We start from the raw sequence: 23,790 nt of genomic DNA on the forward strand, positions 1-23,790 counted from the left end.
CGCCCAGCTAATGTTTGTATTTTTAGTAGAGACAGGGTTTCACCATGTTGGCCAGGATGGTCTCGATCTCTTGACCTCATGATCTGCCTGCCTCAGCCTCCCAAAATGTTGGGATTACAGGCGTGAGCCACTATGCCCAGCCAATTTGTATTCTTTTAATCTGCTTCTTGACTTTCAACCAAGCAAGTATTTACTTGTTATCTATATTTATATGACATTCTAGGATTACAGAGTATGTTTACAGAAAAATGGAAATCTCAAAACTTCACCACTGTAATGGAAATAGTGGATGGCTATTTAAAGTAAACAATTTTTGTATGAAGTTATCTTTGTTTTAAAACAGTGACTATGTATTTAAATGATAACACTGATGCAACTTTTACTTGGAGTTGAATTTTACTGAAAATATATTAGTGTTATAAGATTTGAAAAGAAAAATCATCCGAATCTATTTATAAAGTATTTTTAAGGAAATTAACTAGGAAGCCCAGGTGTTTTCTGTTTCTTAGAGTTTGGACAGAATTTGTAGCTGCTAAGGTGAATGTAATTAGAGAGACAATGCTATGACTTCCCAAAGGCCAGCCATCTTTGGGGCTCAAGAGACCCATAATGACAGTCACCACACTCTCCCCCGCCAAGGCCTCTGAGGAGGATAATCATGCTTGTACAGTTTTCCAAGGGTCCTGCCAGCAATCTTATATCTCTTTATGTTTAGAGCTTCAGAGGAAAGAACACAGTATTTATTCTGACAACAGCAAGATTCAAGCTGAATCTCTCTAACGCTTTTAAGTCTGGTTCTTGGCTTTCAACCAAACAAGTATTAACTTGTTACTTATATTTACACAGCACTTTAGAATCCAAGATTAAAATTACAGAACAATGGAATTCTCAGAATATCACCAGCCAAAATGAAATACTGGATGGCTATTTAAAGTAAATAATTTTTGCGTAAAGTTATCTTTGCTTTGAATTAAATCCCTTGTTCACTTGTTTCCCTTTGGGGACACATGCATATATTTAGTGAGCTGTGAACAAAGTTGTTTACCACAAAGTGTTAGTTCTATACCAAATTTCTTATCTAACTTCAGATTCCATTTAAGATAGAGGAATTTTAATTTATTCATTTAAAATAGATCAAATTAGAATGTTTTTTTCTATAGTCACTGCTTAATTTGGTTTCAAATTCTTTAAATATTTTTAATTACAATATGAAATGGTTTGTGAGCAAATTCAACATCAGTACTGCCTGCAGATAATTAGTTAATATACAAATGCAAAGTCCCACTGTTCTGGGACAGTGTGACATTTAATGCCAACCAAAATGTATTGGTGCTCTGACCTTCAGGGTTCTTGTAGCATATGGGAAACTTGTAAATTTCCAGCACCATGTCTAACCTAATAAAGATGGATTCAAAGAAGAAAATAAATAGAGAAGCTAGTCCATTTTCTTCTTTATTTTTCTATTTGTGTCCAATTTAACCAGAATTAGCAATAACATTGAGTCTTGATTATCAGCAGAAAACATTTTTTAGAAAGAAAATTAAAAAAAAAAAACAGAAAAAGAGAAATAAAAACAAGGGATATGTTTTCTCATACAGAAAAATAATTCACATCCTATCCAAAATCACTTACACAGGCTCCTTGAGGTAACTACAAAACTATTTTCCTATGTTTGACTAATTACCTGCTGTCACTTTAAGAAGTAATTAATTTGTTCAGAGCCTTTCTGTCAGGAAATCAGTGTAACAACTAAAACTTAAATTTGATATAGAAGAAAGAAGAAGAAAAAACCTTGTCAGGGTATCCAACTGTGGACCTAGGCTGATGTCGCTTGTATTGATCCGTTAGAAGAACTTCAGAGCAAGATAACTTTGATTGTGTCTAGTTGTGTTAACCTCTAAAATACATTATTAAAGCAAGCATGAGGCTTTTCCAAAGTTAGATGATTCTTGTCATTGAATCTGCTGTGGCTGTATAGCAGAGTTTGCGAGGGGACGTGGAAAAGTCTGCCAAAAATGAGAAGACAGAAGCAGACACACAGAATTAGGACCTTATTGCTCTAGCTGAACCTCCTGACACTCTGCTCAAAAACTTAACTGTTCCTACTTACCTAAATAATGGTCATTTTATTTTACTCACTTTAAAAGCTTTAATGTCTTTTGACAGTTTTGCTGTACGATGATGTAGTCAAAAGGAAGAATTCATGTTCCTGATGTAGTGTCTAGTATTCGCTACCTCTGCATATTTAATTATATGCTACATATATAAACTTTGTTGTGTAGCACATCATATTTATTTGTAACTCTAGAACAGCCTTGTTTAGCCACAGATCATAGAAAATTAAGGGCCATTATTATTTTCATTTATCCCATGGAAGATGCATATCTAGGATCATTCTAGATGCTTAAGCGATCAATTTATCAAATGGATATCTAGTACAGAAAGGAAATTCTGTCATGAAAACTCAGTTGAGAAGGTCTAGTTTGAAACCAGATTAAATCCAATGTGAGCATCCATCTTCAAAAATCAAAGAGGAATCTAATGTCAGTTACTTTTACCTGTCTTTAGGTCTGTACAAGGGACTTGTTTGAAGGCAACAAGGTTTACCAGATATGGTCACTGCAGCTGAATTTTTCCTTGCAGCCATGCAGTACTGCCATCAAAAAGTCTGACAGTGATGCCCCAGCTGAATTGTTTTTTCCTTTTGGTTTGGTTTTTATTAATTTAATAACAGAAGATGTACTCAAACGTTTAAGTGTGCAACATTGTATTGTGAACTACAGGAAGTAAGTTATAAAAATCTGTAGAACTTAACCATCTTGTGTATCTGAAACTTTATGCCATTTGAATAGCTATTTTCCATGTCCTTCTTCCTTCAGTTGCTAGTGACCATCATTTGACTCTGTTTCTATGAATTTGACTATTTGTAGATATCTCAAAGCAGTCAAATCATGAAATATTTGTCCTTTTGTGACAAACAACCCAATTAAAAAACAGGTAAAAAACTTGAATAGCCATTTCTTCAAAAAATATTTATAAATGGCCAACAGGTATATGAAAAGATGTTCAACATGGCTAATAATGAGATAAATGAAAATTAAAACAGCAACGAGATGTCACTTTATACCTGTTAGGATAGTTGTTTCTAAAAGAAATAAAAGAAGATGTTCTGGCAAGGATGTGGAGAAATCAAAACACTTGTACACTGTTAATGAGATTGTAAAATGTAGCCACTGTAAAAACCAGTATGGAGATTCCTCGAAACATTAAACATAGGACCATTACATAATCTAGCAACCCTATCTCTATGCAGATATCCAAAATAATTGAAATCAGAATCTCAAAGAGATGTTTGTACTTCTGTGTTAATTGCAGCATTATTCACAAGGCCACGACATGGGAACAGCCTAAATGTCCATTTGATGAATGAATAGATGAAGATAATGTGGTAGCTACATGCAGTGAAATATTATTCAGACTTAAAAAAGAAGAAAATCTTGCAATTTGCTACAAGTAGATAAACCTGGAGGAAGTAGAATAAGTCACTGAAGTGGGTTTTATTTCCTGACTTTTTTCACCTCAGCCAGTGGGCTATGGTAGTGTATGTGCTGCCGCTTGCCCTGTTCAGCTGCAGATGACCTTTTTATATCTTAAAATGTCATAAACCTTGCTGATTATTCACCAAAGGAACATCCAGTTTCTCTCTTTAAAGGTACTGCCATCTCCTTAGAAGTGATCCATTCCATGAACTTGTGATGCAACATCTGAAACTGTGTCCCTTTCATATTAATGGAGAGTCAGGTTTCCTCTTCTTCATCAAAAAGCCTCATTTCCCTCCTCATCTACAACAACTTGGAGGTTTTATTCCCTCCATGATCCTGGACCTTAAAATCCATGAGACCTATTTAGAAACTATCTTTCAGTTGACTCACTAGGTATTCACAGTTTATCCCTTCTGGTTCTGAATAGTAATAATAATAATAATAATAATACAAAAACTTTATTCCCATTGTGGGGTATTGAAGATTTTCAATTTGAGTAAATGTATCCTAAAGGGTAGGTTCTCCATTTTATGTCTTATGCAGTTTTGCACACAGCAAAAATGCCCAAACATTTTGTACATACGTAAATGTAAAATACACTCAGTGATGTCTGATAGAGAGTTCAGAGCTGAACTATTCTTTTAATCCACCATTCTGGCCCCAGGTTTGTTTGGAATTACAACGTTGAAAGCAGCTTGTTTTTCGGTTTAACTCAGAATTCTGCCTGATCTCTCCGATTCTGTTTTCATCAGCTAACACCAAACACACTGCTCACTGTTTAATCATTGTTTTCACTTCTCTCCCTATATAGGAACCTTAGCTCCATTTTGAATGCTGTCATCTATGACAATTTAGAAAACTCTTCTGGTATCCAAGGTTTCCTTAGGTAAACATGTTTTCTGGTTTGACTAATTATTGGGACCATTTCTTTCTGGCATTCATTTCTTATTAAACTGAGATTCTCTTTCTTTCACTCTCTTGCTTGTTTGGTGTTATTATCAGGTAACTTCCTGTATGGTTGCAGGATGGTTACTTGCAACAATACAGGCAGCGTGCTCCCATGTTCACATCTAAGAGGAGAGAGAAACGTTCACATGTTACCACAGCTCCACTGGCAAAAGTTTCTGAGAATTTATTGGCTTAATGTGGCTTAAATCTAAAACAAATGCAGACAAGAGAAATTCACGGAAAAATCAAGTCACACTCTTGTGTTGTACAAGAATCAATTCGCAAAATGTCATGGCTGCAATGTAGAATGTGTGAAATGGAGGTTGAAATGTCTGTTTCAACAAGCACAATGGGTCCCTACAGTGTGAAAGAGTGTGAAACAGGCATGCCTTGGCTGATGCGCATAGTCCCTGGTTCTGCTGTAAACATGGTGTTTTCTTAGTAGAGGCAACATTTTAGCTATCTCTAAAGTCTTCAAATACTTGAAACCATCTGAGAATTCAGAGAATACTATCTGCCATAGGCTGATGTTATATTTGACCTAAAATTCTTTTTTTTTATAGAAAGAAAAAAAGAAAAGAGAGAGAGAAAGAAAAAAAGAATGAAAGAGAGAAAGAAAGAGGAAGAGAAAGAGGGAGAGAGAACAGGAGTCTTGCTTTATTGCCCAGGCTAGAATGCAGTCTAAAAATGTGTATTAAAAACCTCTTTTATGCCAATAATTGTGCTTAACTATGGAGACAGGAACGAATAAGGGAGGAAAATAACAAACAAGCGGCCAACCAATATTTCATTTAAATCTGTGAAATGCTATGCAATTACTGAGGAGTGATTTACTTCCAATTATGTGGTCACTTTTAGAGTAGATGTGATGTGGTACTGAGAAGAATGTATGTTTTGTGGATTTGGGGTGGAGAGTTCTGTAAATGTTTATTAAGTTTACTTGTTCAGGTCTGAGTCCAAGTCCTGGATATTCTTGTTTATTTTCTGTCTCGTTGATCTGTCTAATATTGACAATGTGATGTTAAAGTCTCCCACTATTATTGTGTGGGAGTCTAAGTCTCTTTATAAGTCATTAAGAACTTGCCTTATGTATCTGGGTGCTCCTGACCTAAAATTCTTTAAGTATATTTTAATGAGATCGTTGAAGAACCATGAGCTATTCTACACCCATACTAATAATACCAAAGTTTTGCTTCCCTGTCTTATTTGTAAAGAAATAGATTTCGCTTTCCAAATCAGGAACAAAGCAACCTAGGAAGGTATTTATGCAACTAAATTTAACATATATTTACTAAGTAACCACTGAGTCAAAAACATATTGTTTCAGCAAATGGCAATGACTAACATACTTCACTTGCAACTGCATTAATGTATTTATACGATGCATTTGCTTATTGCTTGCTCAATAAATAGTTTTTTTGTTTGTTTTTACCTGTTTGTAGATGTTTATCTTTCAATCTAGATTTAAGCAGGCTTGGAAAACACATTTTCTCCTCAACAATATTCTTAACAGAGTGCTTTTCTTTTGATACAAATGTAAAAATCTTAGTGCATAAATATGTAGCATTAATAATTGTCTGTATGTTCAAGAAATGGATTGCAGGGCGAGAATCAACCACCAAACATCTTGCCTTATCCACCTCCTGTCAAAGCTGTGGGCTTCCCACATGTTCAGCTCAAGATTGACCTAAGAGCATTTTATGTCCTTATGAACATTTTCTCTTTTGAAATATAACCTGGTCCTTTTCTTTTTTCTTCCTGTTGTGGACACAGTAGTGCATTTTTCTGTGTTATTAATGCAAACGTTTTTGCTCCCTTTTTCTTTCCTACTTAGCCTAGGCCTGCTTCTTACTTTGGGAAGAGAAAGGGACTATAAGATTTTATTTAGGATTGTTCAGTTTCAGCATCACTAGCAGTAGAGATTTTAAACCTTCAGAAATGAAATTGTACGTTGTTTTGTTTTGTTTGCCATAGGAGGTTATATTTTTTAATTTAAATATTTCTAAACATTCTTCAGTTTATTTTAAAATAATAAATAAGTAAAGTAGCCCGCCAAGCATTTAAAGGCTAACAAGTTAAATATTTTGTTTTCAGTTTTGACTCAGAGGCTCTGGAAAGCATAACAACCGTGTATATTGGGACAAATAAATAAACTAAATATTTTATAATCTCAGGATATTTTCCGTGGTTCAAAAGTAGATAGTTCTCTCACTCTTTCCCAAAATAGTTTATATTTCATAGGTCTAAAGAGAAAAAGAAAATTTGAAACACTAATGAAGATTTTAAAAGCCCGGAGTAATAGTATATTTTATCAGTCCAGGGTTTGCTGCTATGACTTTAAATGAATTACTCTTTTGCTTTGCCTTGAACTGCATAAAATTTGAATTGGTAAACTAGCATCATAAGTAAGATATTATTTTTAATAAATAGAATTGTAAAATGTCAGATCTGTTATAAGATTAAATACTATCCTGAGAAAATATGAAATAGATTCTTACATACAGCACGAATGGGAGTAACTGATATAAATTACTAATGTGAATTTTCCAGCTCTCATGAGCAAGGTATTGAAGTAACTTCTTTACAGAAATTACCTACTTTAATCCTCTCTACAAGCTCATGAGGCAGGTATAATTCCTTTATTGCACTATTTAGACATACTCATTTTCTTACGAGACATATCGTGTTTTATAAAGAGACATTCTTTGTTGAGTTAATAATATGGTAAGTCACTCATTGTGTGGCAGCGAATAAAACCCTCTTCCATAAACTTGTTAAAAGATAATACCTTCTTAGTGCAATGATCACCCCTGGGATAGCAGGTGGCTGATTAGGGTATTGAAATAAAGGTAAGAACTAATTACAATAATCAATTCATGATGATTTTGGGGTCTGCGGAGGGAAAGAGATGAAACAAGCAGCTTGCAGAGAAAAGACCTTATTGGAGAAGAAGGAAGTCACGAAATAAGCAATTTGACAAAGCTTTTGCTCTTGTGGTATGTAACATGAAGCATCAACCTACATTCTCAGAGGATCTTCAGTAAGCAACACAATTTTTTTTTTAATACATGGTAAAATTGGATCCGCTTGGTGAATAGAATATTAACACCTGAGATTTAGTGAATTCTTATTCTGAACCAAATCTGTGATTACATTTATTTCCCAATGTTTTTAACAGTACTACTCTTCTCTCCACTTTAGATGAGGAAACTGATTCTTTGAGAGGTTTCATTATTTGCTCAAAGTTATTGAATTAATGAATGGTAGTTAACAAAGGCCCTGTGACTCCAGAGATGGCATTCTTAATTATTGGGTGATGCTGCTATCATGACCATTCTTACAGATGATAAAAATAAATCTTAAGAAAAGATAACTTGCACAAGTTAATAGTTAATATAGGGAAGATCCAGAATTTAAGTCGTATTTATCTAATTCCAAAGCCACTAAACTTGCCGTTTACCACGTTTTGGATAAATGTGCTTACTAGTTATTAATGAGGCAATGATTTTACTCCTTTTTAAGATATTTATCATAATATTAGTCTCCATGATTTGATATTGGTCAACTAATATTTTTAGTAACTCCTCTAATAAAGAGTCTAACTTTATTTTTAAATGTTTGACTACTGACCCTTTTTAAGCCTCCCCACTCCTGTTCTCCTTTTGCCTCACATCTGGCCAGACTAATACAAAGCTCAGAAGCTGACCTCCTTCGGTTCTTGTGACAATGTCAAACCATGTAACCTAGGTCATCACACCTGGGAACCTTCACTCAGTTATACTCCTAATCACCATGAAAACCAAGCCAGTGTCTTTATCCCACTCTCTAAAACCATTTTCCAAACAGCTTAAAAGCCAGTACTGCTTTTCCCAGAATGCCTCATAATGTGAGTAATAAGTATTTTTATATATTTTAAATTTTTGTGTTATGTCATCAGTCTTGACATAGAACCAGACTTTCAGTGGGTGTCCATCTTAGTGGATAAAGATGTAGCATTAATAATTTCAACAGAATACTACAACAGTTCTCTGAATATATTTTAGAATACAAGTAGAAAATTAATTTGCTGGAAGGATGTGTGGTAGTTCACACTACTAACAGAAAGCTGGAAAAATAAACTCAGAATGTGCATCTAATCAAGAACATCTAGGTAGCAGGAAAGAAAGGCGACACTATGCCTCAGAGATGGTCTGACTGGTATATTACCCCTGGCACTAATACCACTGAGTATTTCTCACTGTTTCCATTTCTGAACTCTCACAGTGCCAAATGTCAATACCAAAATGAAAACTGTCTGCATATCTTCACATCATTTGATCAGTTTCTCAAGATTCAAAACTTGGAAATAGGAGCATTTAATTGTCAGAGTCTGAGTATCCACCCTCTAGCCAGCCACAGGAAGCAAAACATGTAGAAGGTTTCGTTGGCTTCTGATTTGATAGTATTTCCTCCTAAGACATGCAGATTTGAGAATAAACTTGAGGTGAAAATGTTGTTCTGATTCTGTTTAGCATACACATATCACCACAAAATAGCTCTTCTACAGTATGAATTTCACAATCAGATACTTACTCAAGATATGTGAAATCATATTTTGCCAAAAGGACATGCACAAAAATGTTTATAGCAGCCTTATTCATAATTGGGAAAAACTGAAAATAATCCCAAATATTCATCAACTGAAAAAAGGTGACACCGACTATGGTGTATTCGTACAATGGAATGTTACTCATCAGTTAGAATAAATGAACTAAATGAAGTAATGTGAATTAATACAAAAACATTTTGTTAAACAAAAGAAACCTGGAACAAAAAAAGTGTTCCATTCTACGGTTCCATTTCATTATATGGTTCCATATATTACAAAAAGTTACAACAGAAAAAAACTAATCTGTCAGAAATTAGTAAGTAATTTCCTGGAGAGTGAGGGAGGTAGACTGATCAGAAAGGAGAAAAATAATATTCTGGGGTAATGAAAATAAGTTTTTATCTTGTTTTGGACGGTGGTTACACAGCTATGCAATTGTCAGAACTCAATAAACCAAACACCAAAAACAAATGTGATTTTATAGAACTCAATAAATCAAATATATTTTTACAGTGGTAATTAGACCCAAATTACATACAAATGCATATACGCATATACACACTTTCGTACATATACATTAATAGTTGTTTAATATATAGTTGATCCTCTTACTCCATGTTGAGAAGATTCAAACATCCAAGAAAAATGTTAAGATCAGAACTGTGAATTATGGTTGACATTTTCAGTTTTTTTTTTTTTTTTTTTTTTTTTTTTTTTAGACGGAGTTTCACTCTTGTTACCCAGGCTGGAGTGCAATGGCGCGATCTTGGCTCACCGCAACCTCCGCCTCCTGGGTTCAGGCAATTCTCCTGCCTCAGCCTCCTGAGTAGCTAGGATTACAGGCACACACCACCATGCCCAGCTGATTTTTTGTATTTTTAGTAGAGACGGAGTTTCACCTTGTTGACCAGGACGGTCTCGAGCTCTTGACCTCGTGATCCACCTGCCTCTGCCTCCCAAAGTGCTGGGATTACAGGCTTGAGCCACCGCGCCCGGCCCGACATTTTCAGTTTTAAGCTAGTTTTGTAATAATATTTTGTACAATAGGAAATAATTTATGAATTTAAAGTGGGTTTCAAAATTTTTTAAGAAGGGGAATTTACAAATATGCTTAAAATTCTAGCCTTCATGATTTCTCCTATGGGGGGGGGGGAAGTAAAGCACAACTCTGATTTTACACCTGCTTATGGAAAATTTGAAATTTAACATTCAGAAAATTAAATATTGTACCCTCAGTTTCTTCTTTCTGGTTAAACACAACACAGGTTTATTTCTTACTGGGAACACATGCCCAAAATGGCTAACACGGGCTTTGCTCATCAGAGTTATTTAGCAATGAGTCTTTCACAATCAGCCAAACAGAGAAAGTGAGCCTACAGGATCTCTGCCAATTAAGTTGGCTAATCAGAAAGTGAAGCACCTGGGTTCTACCAACAAACCGTTTATCCGAACTATTTCTATGTCCATTTCTTATCTCAAGAGGGGCAGTGATATCATCACACAATGTGGAAGGTGGAGCGGGGTTCAGATATTGATGAACAATGCTAATGTCTTTCATAGTTAAATGACAGAAAAGGCAGATTCTGGGGTCCTTGAAATCATAAAACTTTCTATGACAGTACAAAAGAGGAAATATATTTGGTGCATATAGCTTAAAAAGCTTCAATTTACTGATTTTAGTAAATAAATAATCAAGAATAATTTAATAGCTAAAATGGTTTGAATAATATCATCCAAGCTTCTACTAAAATATCAGCTGCTCACAGCTACAGGACAACACTTCAAAAAAAATAAAGAAAGAAAGAAGAGTGTTCATTGTGTAATATTCTTTGTTTCACTTGAAGACCCTCAATGGTCCAAGTGCTCTAATGTCCATATCCCCAAGGACTTACTCAATAACTTACAAAAGTCAAAATATAAATTTCCAGATCCATTCTTTCTCTCCAACTACTCTTGAAGAAGCATTTTTTAAAGTTTACTGTAGAGTACTAACTTTAATTGACCAAAAGGAAAAATAAATTTATGATTTTATGACCCCTAACAACTTTAGCAGTTTTACTTTTATTGTGTTTTCATTTGAATCATTTTCCAATTGCAGATTTGATTTTTACATATTATTAATCACAGCATAGACAAAGTTAATATGTTTTCCTTTTTACTGAGAAATATAAACATTTTTCTATGTATTTTATTTATTTAAATATAATTCTGTGAATCTATAATCCATAAAAAAATTATAAGGCCTTTATATCCCAGTCTCCTTAAAAATAAGGGTTACTAAATTTTAATAGTAAGAGGTAAGGATTTCTTTTTTTCTTGAGACAAGGTCTTGGTCTGTTGCCCAGGCTGGAGTGCATTGGGGGGATCTCAGCTCACTGCAGCCTTAACCTTCTGGGCTCAAGTGATCCTCCCACCTCAGCCTCCTGAGTTGCTGGGCTTTTAAGTGTGTATGAACACACACAGGTACTTTATTTATGAATATCTTTGGAGAAACAAGGTCTCACCATGTTGCCCAGGCTGGTCTCAAACTCCTGAGCACAAGTGATCCACCTGCCTCAGCCTCACAAAGTGCTGGGATTATAAGAATGAGGCAATGTGGCCAGTCAGAAGATCTTTATTATGGTATTTCTGGTATGTATCCTTAAAAATGAATCGTTCATTTTTTCTTTATTATTTTTCTCATCTAGAATTTAGACATGATGGCCTAGTTTGAGAAAATCAGATTGGAATAGCAAGCTAGCATAAACCTGGTTTCTGGAAGAGAAAACCTAGATTGAAGTATCTCAAGAGATAGACAACAAACTTGCTGGATAGGCAAGTAGTTATTTTGTTTGATTGATTTCATTTTGATTTTGCTTTGTTACATACAGCTGAACCTAATGCTAATAAATACAGGTCCAACATTTTGTGCCAATAAACATACTAATACTTGTTAAACTTCTAGAAATACATATGTTTAAAAAATTTCAATTGTGCAAAAAGCATAGAATAAAAGTTAAAAGCTATTTACATCTTTCTTGTGCATTTAGAATTTTGAAATTATTGCTCCACTGCTGTCCAGGATTCCCTATGGATCATCTGTAGAGAATACAGAGGTATGAATTCCATTATTTCTCCTGCTAAATGTTTTAGAAGTTCTTCATCCTTGAAATTCAATTATTTATCTCAGCATAGAGGATTTTGAAACCAGTTTTTTCCTAAATTGTGGTGGACTCATTAAATCTCATAAAATTCAATTTTTCCTAACTTAAAAAAAAACTCACAATTTTGATGTCACTTGTCCCCTCAGTGTTTTTACTTTCTCTATTTCATGGACGTCATTTTCTTTAACATGGATCAGCTCTTTCCCTCATTTAATGGTAATTCTGAATTATATAATGACACTTGATTGTGTTGGTTTAAGCTTATGAATAAGGGAACAGTGTTTATAGAAGCAATCTGCCTTCATTTTTCTCTACAGTTACAAAGGATTTTGGGTAAACAAAACTTAAGCCTAAACAATTTACTCTCACGATATTTTCTCAGGGTCATAGAAAAGTGATATAGGTAATGTTCAGGGGATCTTGCATCCTGAAATGTCTTTAGCCCACATTAATATCTAATAGTTTGGTAAGATATGTAATTTTGAGTGAAAGTTATTTTCCCTCAGAGTTTTAAAGGCTTTACTGCATTTTCTTTAGCATTCAGTGTAGTTTTTGAGAAGTCCCATGTAATTCTGTCTGTAAATTCTCTATATTAATAACTAATTTGCAAGGCCGGGCGTGGTGGCTCACGCCTGTAATCCCAGCACTTTGGGAGGCCGAGGTGGGTGGATCACAAGGTCAAGAGATCGAGACCATCCCGGTCAACATGGTGAAACCCCGTCTCTACTAAAAATACAAAAACTTAGCTGGGCATGGTGGTGTGTGCCTGTAATCCCAGCTACTCAGGAGGCTGAGGCAGGAGAATTGCCTGAACCCAGGAGGCGGAGGTTGCGGTGAGCTGAGATCGCGCCATTGCACTCCAGCCTGGGTAACAAGAGCGAAACTCCGTCTCAAAAAAAAAAAAAAAAAAAAAAAAAAAAAACTAATTTTTTTTTTTCACCTTTGAAAGCTTTTAGAATAATTTCTCTATATGTGCTCTAAAATTTCAGGATAAGTGTTGATGCTTGTCTTTTTTCATTTGTTTTACTGGGCAATCAGTTGTCCTTTACAATCTGGAAACTTGTGTCTCTCGGTTCTTAGGACATTTTTAGACTACTTTTTTTTTTCTCTCTCTCTTCTGTTTTAGTTTATCTTTCTGGAACTCTTGTTATTCCTATTTGGATCATTAAAAATGGTTCTTTAATAATTTTATTCTTTCCTAATTTTTATTTTTGACTGCTCTATTTTCTAGAAACGTCTTTCACTTTCTTGCTTTTATTTATATTATTAATTTCTCGGAGTTATTTTTTGTTATCTGTGTTATTATATATGGCAGTGTTATCTTCTTAGAGGAAGAAAAGTGTCTTCCTTTTATGGACAGAAAACAGTTCTTGCAAAGTTTTCTTCTCAATTCATAGACTCTGTCTCCTTCAAGTTGTTTCTTATTGTTAATTTGAATACGTGTTTCATCTTTTGTACAGGAGGTTTAACCAAAATGTCTAATAATCTTTATCTGCATGCTTATATTTAACAACAGGCACTAAAACGAATTAGAGGCTTGGTAACTGTGGGAAGAGCTTGTTACCTGTAAGCTTCATTTTATGATATTACAGCTGTACAATTTCATTGGGGAATCTTTATTTTAGGTTCTGTATTCTTAAGGTAGCCATATTCCTGTTATCTTAAGTTTTGCATTCTTAGGGTAGCTGTATTCCTTACAGAAGACTCCCAATCACATGCTTGGAAATTATGAGTTATTTGCCATTTTTCTGGAAATCAAATGGAAAAGGGGGGAGAGAAGACTGTGAATCTCAAAGTTAGGGTTAGCAACAAAATGTATTTAATCATCCCTTTTTCAGAAATATACCCAGGCCTTCACTTGTGTCTGATGTTTTCATTTAATGCTCTGTAGATAATAAAACTCCAGACTTTTGATAACATGGAGGAAGAGGAATTGCCTAGCAGTACCGAGTTGGGGAAGGTTTTAGGGCTCTCATTACTTCTTAAAAAGCCTCTCAAACCGTTCTGATTTAGTTTGGGCTCATGTTCATGCCCTCTTTCTGAGAGATACCAGATGTTTAAAATCTTTGAACCTTTGGGTCTCTGTTGAATGATGTGGGCTGCTTTACTGCTAACACCATAGCTTTGGAGTAGTCTTAGAGCTGTATTTCCTTGGGTATGTTAATTCAGTTACAATGCATACATCTGTTTCTCATCTCTTAAAATTATTTTGATGTTTTCTGTGTTTCTCTCCTGTTCTCTGTGCTTGGTGACATCAACATAAATTTAAACCCCACTTACTGTCATTTTAGTAGGGTTTTAGAAATTAAATATATATAAATGTATACCTTTATTCTGTCTTCCTAAACTTAAAGGCCTCTTACTACAGTATTTGGTAAAAATAATCATTAGATAATTTTCAAAATTTCAATATGTTTTAATGAATGTTGCCTGTAAAATATAAACAAATTTAAAGAGAGAAATATGTTACATATAAGCAGACTGCTAAGGATAAGAAGAGAGAAAAAATTTCCTCAGCATGAAGACATGCAAGTATTCTTATTTTGATAAGAATTATGTGACTTGGGACAATAGTGGCCATAGTAAGATAAATTAATTTTGTTAGAATCCTGTTTATGTTTTAATATAAATATTTAATCATTTGGTTGAATTAATCTCAAAGAAGAGGTATGAAATGCTCTAACCGGAATTAGGAAAAATCCCTCATAACCTTTAAAATTTCCAAATAATGCAATATTTTTTGAAGAATACAATAGCTTATGAAGGCAGGTGCAGTGGCTAATGCCTGTAATCCCGGCACTTTGGGAGGTCGAAGAGGGTGGATCACCTGACATCAGGAGTTCAAGACCAGCCCGACCAACATCCTGAACGCCCCCATATCTACTAAAAATACAAAAATTCGCTGGATGTGGTGGTAGGAGCCTGTAATCCCAATTGCTCTTGAGGATGAGGCAGGATAGTCACTTGAACCCAGGAGGAGTAGGTTGCAGAGAGCCTAGATCACACCATTGCATTCCAGGCTGGGCAGCAGAGTAAGACTCTGTCTCAAAAAAAAAAAAAAAAAAAAAAAAGCAATGGGTCATGGATGAAAATTATTACTGTAATTAGTTCTCTTATGTAGGCATAGTTTATTAAAAACTCAAGGAAAAATGTTGAATTGACAGCAATCTATTTTGTTTTCCTCTCTCTGTCTCTCTTATTCTCTATTGCTTTCTTGAGTTCTCTCTAACTTTCTGCACCTTTTTATTCTTAGACATATTTTGGCCTCTGAATGTGTGTGCATGTAGAAGGGAAGAAGGAACTGAATATTATGGATTTGAAATTCCTTGACAAGACACAGCTGCTCGTGTTGAAGGACATTTTATTGAAAACACTAATTCCCACAGGCTGAATCTGATATTCAATAGTTTTAAAGCTGATAAGATTTTACTATGAGCATTCTTAACTGAATATTTCACAACCAATTACATAAATGGTAAAATGATTATTCTAGATTTGTATAGCACAAATTGACTTCATAGTAAAAAGTAATTTACATACAAATTATTTGTGTGATTTTCTCTTATTACTTACATGGAATACTTTAGAAACTCCTAATAAATGTGAATATAGATACTATTTTCCATCAGAGAATAATTAATGAGTAGAGATAGAATGGAAACTCAGAATGTGATCCTAAAAGTGCTAACAGTGCAATTGTAATTTCCTGATGAAAATGTAATATAGATATCATACCAGTTTCTCCTAAACCACCTGAATTCCCCCAAAATTTGAAAGAAGTTGAGGAACTGTATTTTACAATACTAAACATTTAGATAAAAAGTGAAATTTTCAGTTGATATTTTGAATGTTTACAAATATTTTGTTGCTTTTTGTTGAGTTAACCAAACCCATATATTTCTTTTTTAAAAAATTTATTATACTTTAAGTTCTGGGGTCCATGTGTAGATCCTACAGCTTTGTTACATACGTATACACGTGCCATGGTGGTGGTTTGCAGCATTCATTGCCCCATCATCTACATTAGGTATTTCTCCTGATACAACCCTCCCCAATAGATATCCCACCATGTCATCTGCAAATAGAGACAATTTGACTTCCTCTCTTCCTATTGGAATACACTTTATTTCTTTCTCTTGACTGATGGCTCTAGCTGCAACTTCCAATACAATGTTGAATAGGAGTGGTGAGAGAAGGCATCTTTGTCTTTTGTCAGTTTTCAAAGAGAATGCTTCTAGTTCTTGCCCTTTCAGTATGATATTGGCTTGGGTTTCTTATAAGTAGCTTTTATTATTTTGAGATATATTCCATTGATAGCTAGTTTATTGAGAGGTTTTCACGTAAAGGGCTGTTGAATTTTGTCGAAGGCCTTCTCTGCACCTATTGAGATAATTATGTGGTTTTTGTCTTTGGTTCTGTTTATGTAATAGATTATGTTTATAGATTTGCATATGTTGAACCAGCCTTGCATGCCCTGGATGAAGCTGACTTGATTGTGATGGATACGCTTTTTGATGTGCTGTTGGATTTGGTTTGCCAGTATTTTATTGAAGAATTTTGTATCAAGGTTCATCATGGATATTGGCCTGAAATTTTCTTTTTTAGTTGTATCTTTGCCAGGTTTTGGCATCGATATGATATTGGTTTCATAAAATGAGTTAGGAAGTATTGTCTCTTTCTGTATTCTTTGAACTAATTTCAGAAGGAAAGGTACCAGCTCCTCTTTGCAACTCTGGAATAATTCAGCTGTGAACCAGTCTGGTCATGGCCTTTTTTTGGTTGGTAGGCTATTAATTGCTGCCACAACTTCAAACCTCATTTTTTGTCTATTCAGGAATTCAACTTCTTTTTGGTTTTAGTCTTGGAAGGACATGAGTGTTCAGGAATTTATCCATTCCTGCATTTTTACCATGTAGGGACATTATACTAATTTTCCAGACTTCATTCCATCTCTTTATCTTCCATTTGTATGATTTTTTTCCCTTGGTTTTCCTTGAGTATTTCTTCCTAATTCAAGCTCTCCCTTTCATAAAGCCTCCAATATCATAAATTTCCTGTTACAAAATCAATTACAATGTTTCAAGTTACTATTTATTGCATATTGTGATTTTTGGTCAATTATGTTTTAAGCATTTCAACAGTCAATGAAATTTGACTATAGCAAATTGCATTAGAAATTATCGGTGTCCAGCCTACAATAAGTAGTCAATGAATGTCTGTTGTTTCATTTTTTCCTGGCATTAAAAATAGATACTAAGAGAGTAAACATTACATATTAAGTAGTAGAGACGGAACTTAATGCTTACTTTTGAAAAATATTTCAATGTATAAATCTTGGAAAAGAAATTAGAATCAATTTATTAATTAATTGACTTCAAGTTGTTTTTATCATTTGTTATGTATATTTTTACTTTTCTCTGAATTTTGTTAGTCTGTATAATCTTTTTCAATAACCACATTTGGATACTTTAAATAACATTCTAAATATTTTTCAGTAACTTTGAAGTGAAAAAAGCCAACTCATTACTCAGGAGAGAGATGGATTATGAAATCTTAACACAATAGCAATCTTTAAATATCTAATGTTTAACAATTGTATACAACATTCTTTTCAGGAAGGAAGCTTTCTCAAAAAGTGTGAATTGGAAGCATGAACTTTGTTTCCTTTAGTGTTAGGTGGAGATAAATTTCAGTCGGTTTTAGAATAAATTCAACTGAATCTGTGTTCCCTTATACACTTCTTTCTTTTTTGACTATCAAATATCCTTCTGGGCTCTCACCAATCTGTTATTTTCACCTTCATAATATCACTGAGATATTTCTGATTTTGTACTTTTCTCATTGAAAAGTCACAGGAAACAGCCAACGCATATTTAGGTAACACTGATGACTGGCATTATGTTGAAATTTCTTCTCCATTTAATTTAGAATCAAAAAAGAAACCCTTTGTTTAGTCTAACTTCAGTGTCCACACAACTGCATAGCCACATGAGGCCCTCTGAGGTGACACAGAAATTCATCTACTTGTATATAGGTCCTACAGTTGAATTCCCACTTAAGATTCATTATTATGTAAAGTAACTACAAAATTTGATGGAGGTAACTAATTTAATTTATTAAATCTTGTGAAAGGAATTGAAGCTGGAAACTTCTTTGAGCTGCAGAGAACATGACTTGGGGGTGACTTGCCTTTATAAATTCTTTGTAGGATTATAGTGAACTTATCAATTTTAATAATTATATCAGCATTCTCATTTTTTATGAACCCATCTATGAATGGGAGACCCAATATCTAGGTTCTAATATGTAGTTTCCATAGTTGGAGACCAAAATATATCAGCCCAAGATATTACTACAAAATCATTTGGAACATGTTTCACCAAAACCTGCCACCTTAGTATCTTTATTATTTTGAGCCGAATGTGCTTGCAAAATAATAAATTTAGGGAGAGACTTTCTGTGAACACTCTTATCTGTCTAAAGTTATATATATATATATATATATATATATATATATATATATATATATGAAGATAAAATAAATCTAAATTGTCATAAATCCTTTGCCTGGCCATTGTTCAATCAGCAGGAAAAAATGACTCTTATCAGAGAAAAGATTAGAAGCCAACATCACATCCAGAAAAACTTTGTCACAAATTATCAGAATTTCCATCTGTGATGCTAAAGACCCACTGATCTTTTCTAAAAGTCATTTGCTCTCCCCGTGTAACCTACAGCCTCCTCTCCTCCCCCTATTAAGATGGTCCATGTACTGTCAAATCTTACCAATTTGAAGGGTACTCATTTTTTTTCCCCATGGATGTAACATTAAAAATTGGCAAGTCTGTATGTCTTTTCTTCTGTTAATCTGCCAGGAGTCAGTTTATTTCATACTTCCAGGTATTGAACCAGGAGAGTAGAGGGAAAGTCTTTCCTCCCCTACATGGTGTTATCAATAGAATTTATTTCTCAATGTGTAATTTATCATTCGTTAGGTGAATATAGTACAAACTGTAAAATATATTTCCCTATTAATATGAGAAGTCTTGTACTCATATTTTCTTCAACTCAAACTGTTCTCTCTTGTATACTTACACTTGATATGGTAATCTGTTAATGACTAAGATCTGATCGGTTGCTTTCTGGGTGTCAACATTTTCACTTTCTTTTAATGAAACGAGTTTTATGTTGCAGAAAAATGTTTCCCATGTGGAAGCTTACTAAAGCATATTCTGCATCTGTACATCAATGGCTCCTCTGGTTTAAATTGAAAGTACAGATTTTTTGAAAATGAAATGCAAGCTTAATCCATAAAGAAGCTGAATAGCTGGGCCATAATGGATTAGTAATGAGTCATTAGTGACTAAGGTGAAGAAAAAACTGCTGTAAAGTAATAAATGGCCTTGCAGCACATGCAACATTCGGCAAGAAACAAATGTCAATGGGAATCCAGGCGCCAAGCCTTCCTGTGAGTTTATAAACTTATTAGAAGAACACAAACAATTTATACCTTATAGTAGAGAATAAAACTGAGTGCTTAAATCTTCAATTCTCATTAAACCTTAGCTACTTAGGTGGTAGAGAGAGCAGTTTAAAGAGGAAAACTGTGTAACATACTGATTACTCTCAGCAGTTCCTAAAATCAGTCTCTAATCATATTCCCAAACAGTTGCCAGTAGTAATTCTCATTTCTCTGAAACAGGTTCTTTTTTTCCAACAGGTTGTTTAAAAACCATGAATTCTCTGACAGGGCCATTCATGTCTCATTCTGAGAGGCACTTAGTATGCTCAAGAAATAGTCGTTAAAAGTAAGAGTACTTTTTTTTTTTTTTTAAATTTTACAACAGTTTTAGCAAGAGTTCTGTTTAGTTTAAAAGGATGTAAGTTGTGGATTGGGAGCAAAGATCTAGAGAAGTCCTGCTGGGCCATACATGGCCTTTAATTTTCAGGACAAGAGAGAAGTTTGGGAGATCAAGATAAGGGGGTGAAGGCAACAACCTGGGGAGTAAAAAGGCACACAGGACAAAGAGTAGCAGTGATTTATTTTTAGGGAAGTATTTCAATATTTGAATTGCCAGTATTGGGTTATCATGACATGCTGGTTGAAGATTGGCCCTGATTAAATGAATATCTTCAGCAACGCTGTCAAAATTTGCCCATTAGAAAATTTTTTAGTGGTTATGTTGCCACCTGATCCTGTCACCGGATGCCCTCAATGAGGCTGATATCTCTTATTTTTGATAGTCATTTTCTATTCTGTTCACAGATTAGAACATAAAGTGTATGTCAAGTTACATAACAATTTACAGAACTAGCAGGTGGCAGGACAGGAATTCATCTTTCTCCCGCTGCTTTTAAAACTATCTCTGCTTAAGAATAAAAGACCCCCCTAAGGGAACCTAGAATAAGAACCCCACATCCAAGTGAAACTTTGGGAAAGAGCGGAGTGCTGTTCAGATATGGGGGAGAGAAGGGATAGTGTCTTTGTTACGACTCAAGCTTGTCACATTTTGTTCCTTATAATTCTAAAAATAAAACTTCAGATGTCCAATAAAAATAATACTGTGTGAAACATATTTAAGCATGGCTTAGTTATGCAAGTTGTTTACGGAAAATGAGTCCTCTGGATACAGAGTTTCTCTGTGAATGAAGATGTGACCTAAGATCACTAGGCAGTTCTATAAGGTATGAACTCAAAGTAGAGCCTTTCCTCTGTGTGGAACATTGGGAGGGCACTTAATCTCTCTGAGCTGCAGTTCTGTCATCTGCAGAACTGTAATGATCCTCTTTATTCAAAGCTAGGGAAATTGAATATGATTTATATTTAGGGCTTGGCATAGTGACTGAATAAAAGTACTAAATAAATGTTAGTTCTTACTATTGCTATTTTTACAAAAGAAAAAGGAAAAGTGAAAGTCTTATCTTCCTAACCTTAGCAACTGCTATAGAATTTTTTGGAGAGTGAGTATTTGATAAATGTTTGTTAAATGAGTAACAACTTAGAAGAAATACAAGTTGGCATGTTGCCTTTTCTGTTTTTAGTGAGATATTCCAATCACAGTAAGCATCCATTAGAGGCAGGGTTATTTGATTTGTAATTTCTTCTTCCTGTAGGTTTGCATGCCTAGAGTTCCTTACATAGCAGTATGGAAAACAATAGATTTCAAGACGGTGGAAGACTAAATTATAATAAATTTTATAAATGATAAATTCTAAAGTTATTTCACTTTACATCGGTATATCTGTAAAGCATATAAATCCAAACATAATGTAGCATAGCATGGTACTGAAGAACAACATAGTGGATTTAAGCTAAAGATTAACTCAGTTAAATTATAACATGTAGTAACATTAAGCTTTTGCTATGTGCTATGAAATTCAACAAGAGCTGTGGGGTAGCTTAAAATATAAGACATGAGCTTAGCCCTTTGGAGTGCCCCTCGAAGCTACCTTATAATTTTTTTTTGTAATTTAGTCATTTATATATGCATTAATTTACAAATTTACTAGAGACTTGCAATGTGCCAGCACTCTGCTAGGCACCGAGTATACAGTAATAACAAAACAATGTTTTTGCTTTCAAGGAACTTCTACTCTTGTGGAAGAGTGTTGAAATTCACCTGGGGTGGCTTTCAAAATATTAAGGAAATATTAGGGAAAATTAGAAGATTATAGTCTCAAACCTTTTGGAAGGGGGGCTGAAGGCAGCCAGTTTATTGCATTAGAATTTTAAGTTACAGGGTAAAAGATAGGGGCAATAAAAGCTTCCTCAGTTAAGTCTGTTTACCCCACATCTCTTTGTCTCTACTCTGTTTACTCTTGTAAACTTTGTGCTGGATGGTCCGCTCAAAGGGGAATTGCCCATTAATGGTATTTATTCTGGGCCCCAGAACCAAGACCTTTTATCATTTGTAAAACCACTCTTTTAATCATGTTAATTATCCACAAATATGTTGACTTAGAACCTCTGTTATTAAATCTATACTGAATAAATGTGAGGAGGTGCAGGGAGTCATGGTTGATTAGCTGCAGTCTCCCTCTGAAAGCAGTTGATGACCATCCCTAGCCCACTCAAAATCAATGTACTGGGTGTGAGAGTGCATTCGTCATTTAGTCAGGGTCTGCAGGACAGACCTCCACAGATGGTGATCAGCGTCTCAGGTGGTGACCCTGATGTGATCGAGGTCTCAGAGGAGATAGGCATCTAAACAGCTAATTAAATGAAATGTTTTACGTCTTATAAGAGTGAGGTGGAACAGAATGTGATCGATCATAGGAAAAATTGAACATGACTGGTAATGTGTTTGGTAGGAGTTCACAGATGGGAAAATTAAGTATCTTGAAAGATGTTTGTAAACCCTAAACTGTAGATTACAATAAATGATATTAAGATAATTGCAAGTTGGTCGGGTGCAGTGGCTCACACCTATAATGCCACCACTTTGGGAGACCAAGGCAGCTGGATCACCTGAGATCAGGAGTTTGAGACCAGCATGGTGGTGTGCACCTGTAATCCCAGCTGCTTGGGAGACTGAGGCGAGAGAATCACTTGAACCCAGGAGTCGGAGGTTGCAGTGAGTTGGGATGGCACCATTGCACTCCAGCCTGGACAACAAAAGCAAAACTCCAACTCAAAAAAAAATATATATATAAGATAATTACAAGTCAAGTGGTAATGGATATCATCAATGAATTTAGAATAGCTTTTAAAGAACGGTATTATATTTATTTAAGTAGATGGAAGGGATGATGTCATTGGATATTTTAATTTTTTTTTTACATTGAATTCTCCATTTTGACTATCCATCTGCCAAATGAACTATGCATGTCCTTTATTTTGTGTCAAGATTCAAAGAATCTCAGTGAGAAAAGTCTCAAATCTTATTTGAATAAGCTTTCCATTATTTACTGTCTAGGAAGCATTGCTCACATTTGGTTTCTAAAACTTGGTCTTCCTTTTCTGTTTGAACACTGGCAGTGATTGAGTTGCTTACTATCTGCCTTTTTTTTTTGTATTTAGCAAAAAGTAATTATCATTTATTTCTCCTAGTCTTCTCTACAGTTTGCATAAACTATTTGGTACCCTTTTCATTCAATAGCCCTTCTAAACTTTCAGGTACTACTTTTGTATTTACAAAGTCCTTTGTTTTATAGACTTAGTATAAATGCATAAATACACATGTGCTAAAAGTATATATTAAATAAAAGCATCATCAAATTCTTCAACTGTATCTTATATGGCATAGTTTCTAGATATTTGGCCATTTGAGGAAGAGAAATAAAAGTACTAATAATATTTTTATCTTGTAGCAGAAATGGATTTAAAACTCTTAGTAAGATCTTGAAATATCTGGTCACATTTGCTGATGGCTCTTTAGAATGAGGTGTTCGATGTGTCTCTTTGCCCCCAGTTCTCTTTATTTTCACTATTTATTAATATTGGTTGTTAGAATCCTCCATTTTCTATTATAATTACTTGACCTCTTTAGATAAAATATTTGGTCTTTTTTACTCATGATTATAGTGATTTTATTTTTGATCATAGTAAGTGGTTTCCTAGAAAGAAGCT

The 23,790-nt window shown here is 34.5% G+C and overlaps 1 long non-coding RNA gene across 2 annotated transcripts in view; it reads left to right on the forward strand.

Moving 5' to 3' along the window:
• Positions 1-17,510, forward strand: part of LOC141585608 (uncharacterized) — a 293,426-nt gene extending 275,916 nt beyond the window's left edge. For both annotated transcript variants that reach the window (XR_012519171.1, XR_012519170.1), the window contains 2 exons: positions 11,766-12,173; positions 15,475-17,510. This is a non-coding gene — a long non-coding RNA (uncharacterized LOC141585608). The remainder of the gene's footprint in view (positions 1-11,765; positions 12,174-15,474) is intronic.
• Positions 17,511-23,790: the final 6,280 nt, after the last annotated feature.

The sequence above is a fragment of the Saimiri boliviensis genome, chromosome 9 (genome assembly GCF_048565385.1).
Source record: "Saimiri boliviensis isolate mSaiBol1 chromosome 9, mSaiBol1.pri, whole genome shotgun sequence".
Taxonomy (NCBI): Eukaryota; Metazoa; Chordata; class Mammalia; order Primates; family Cebidae; genus Saimiri; species Saimiri boliviensis.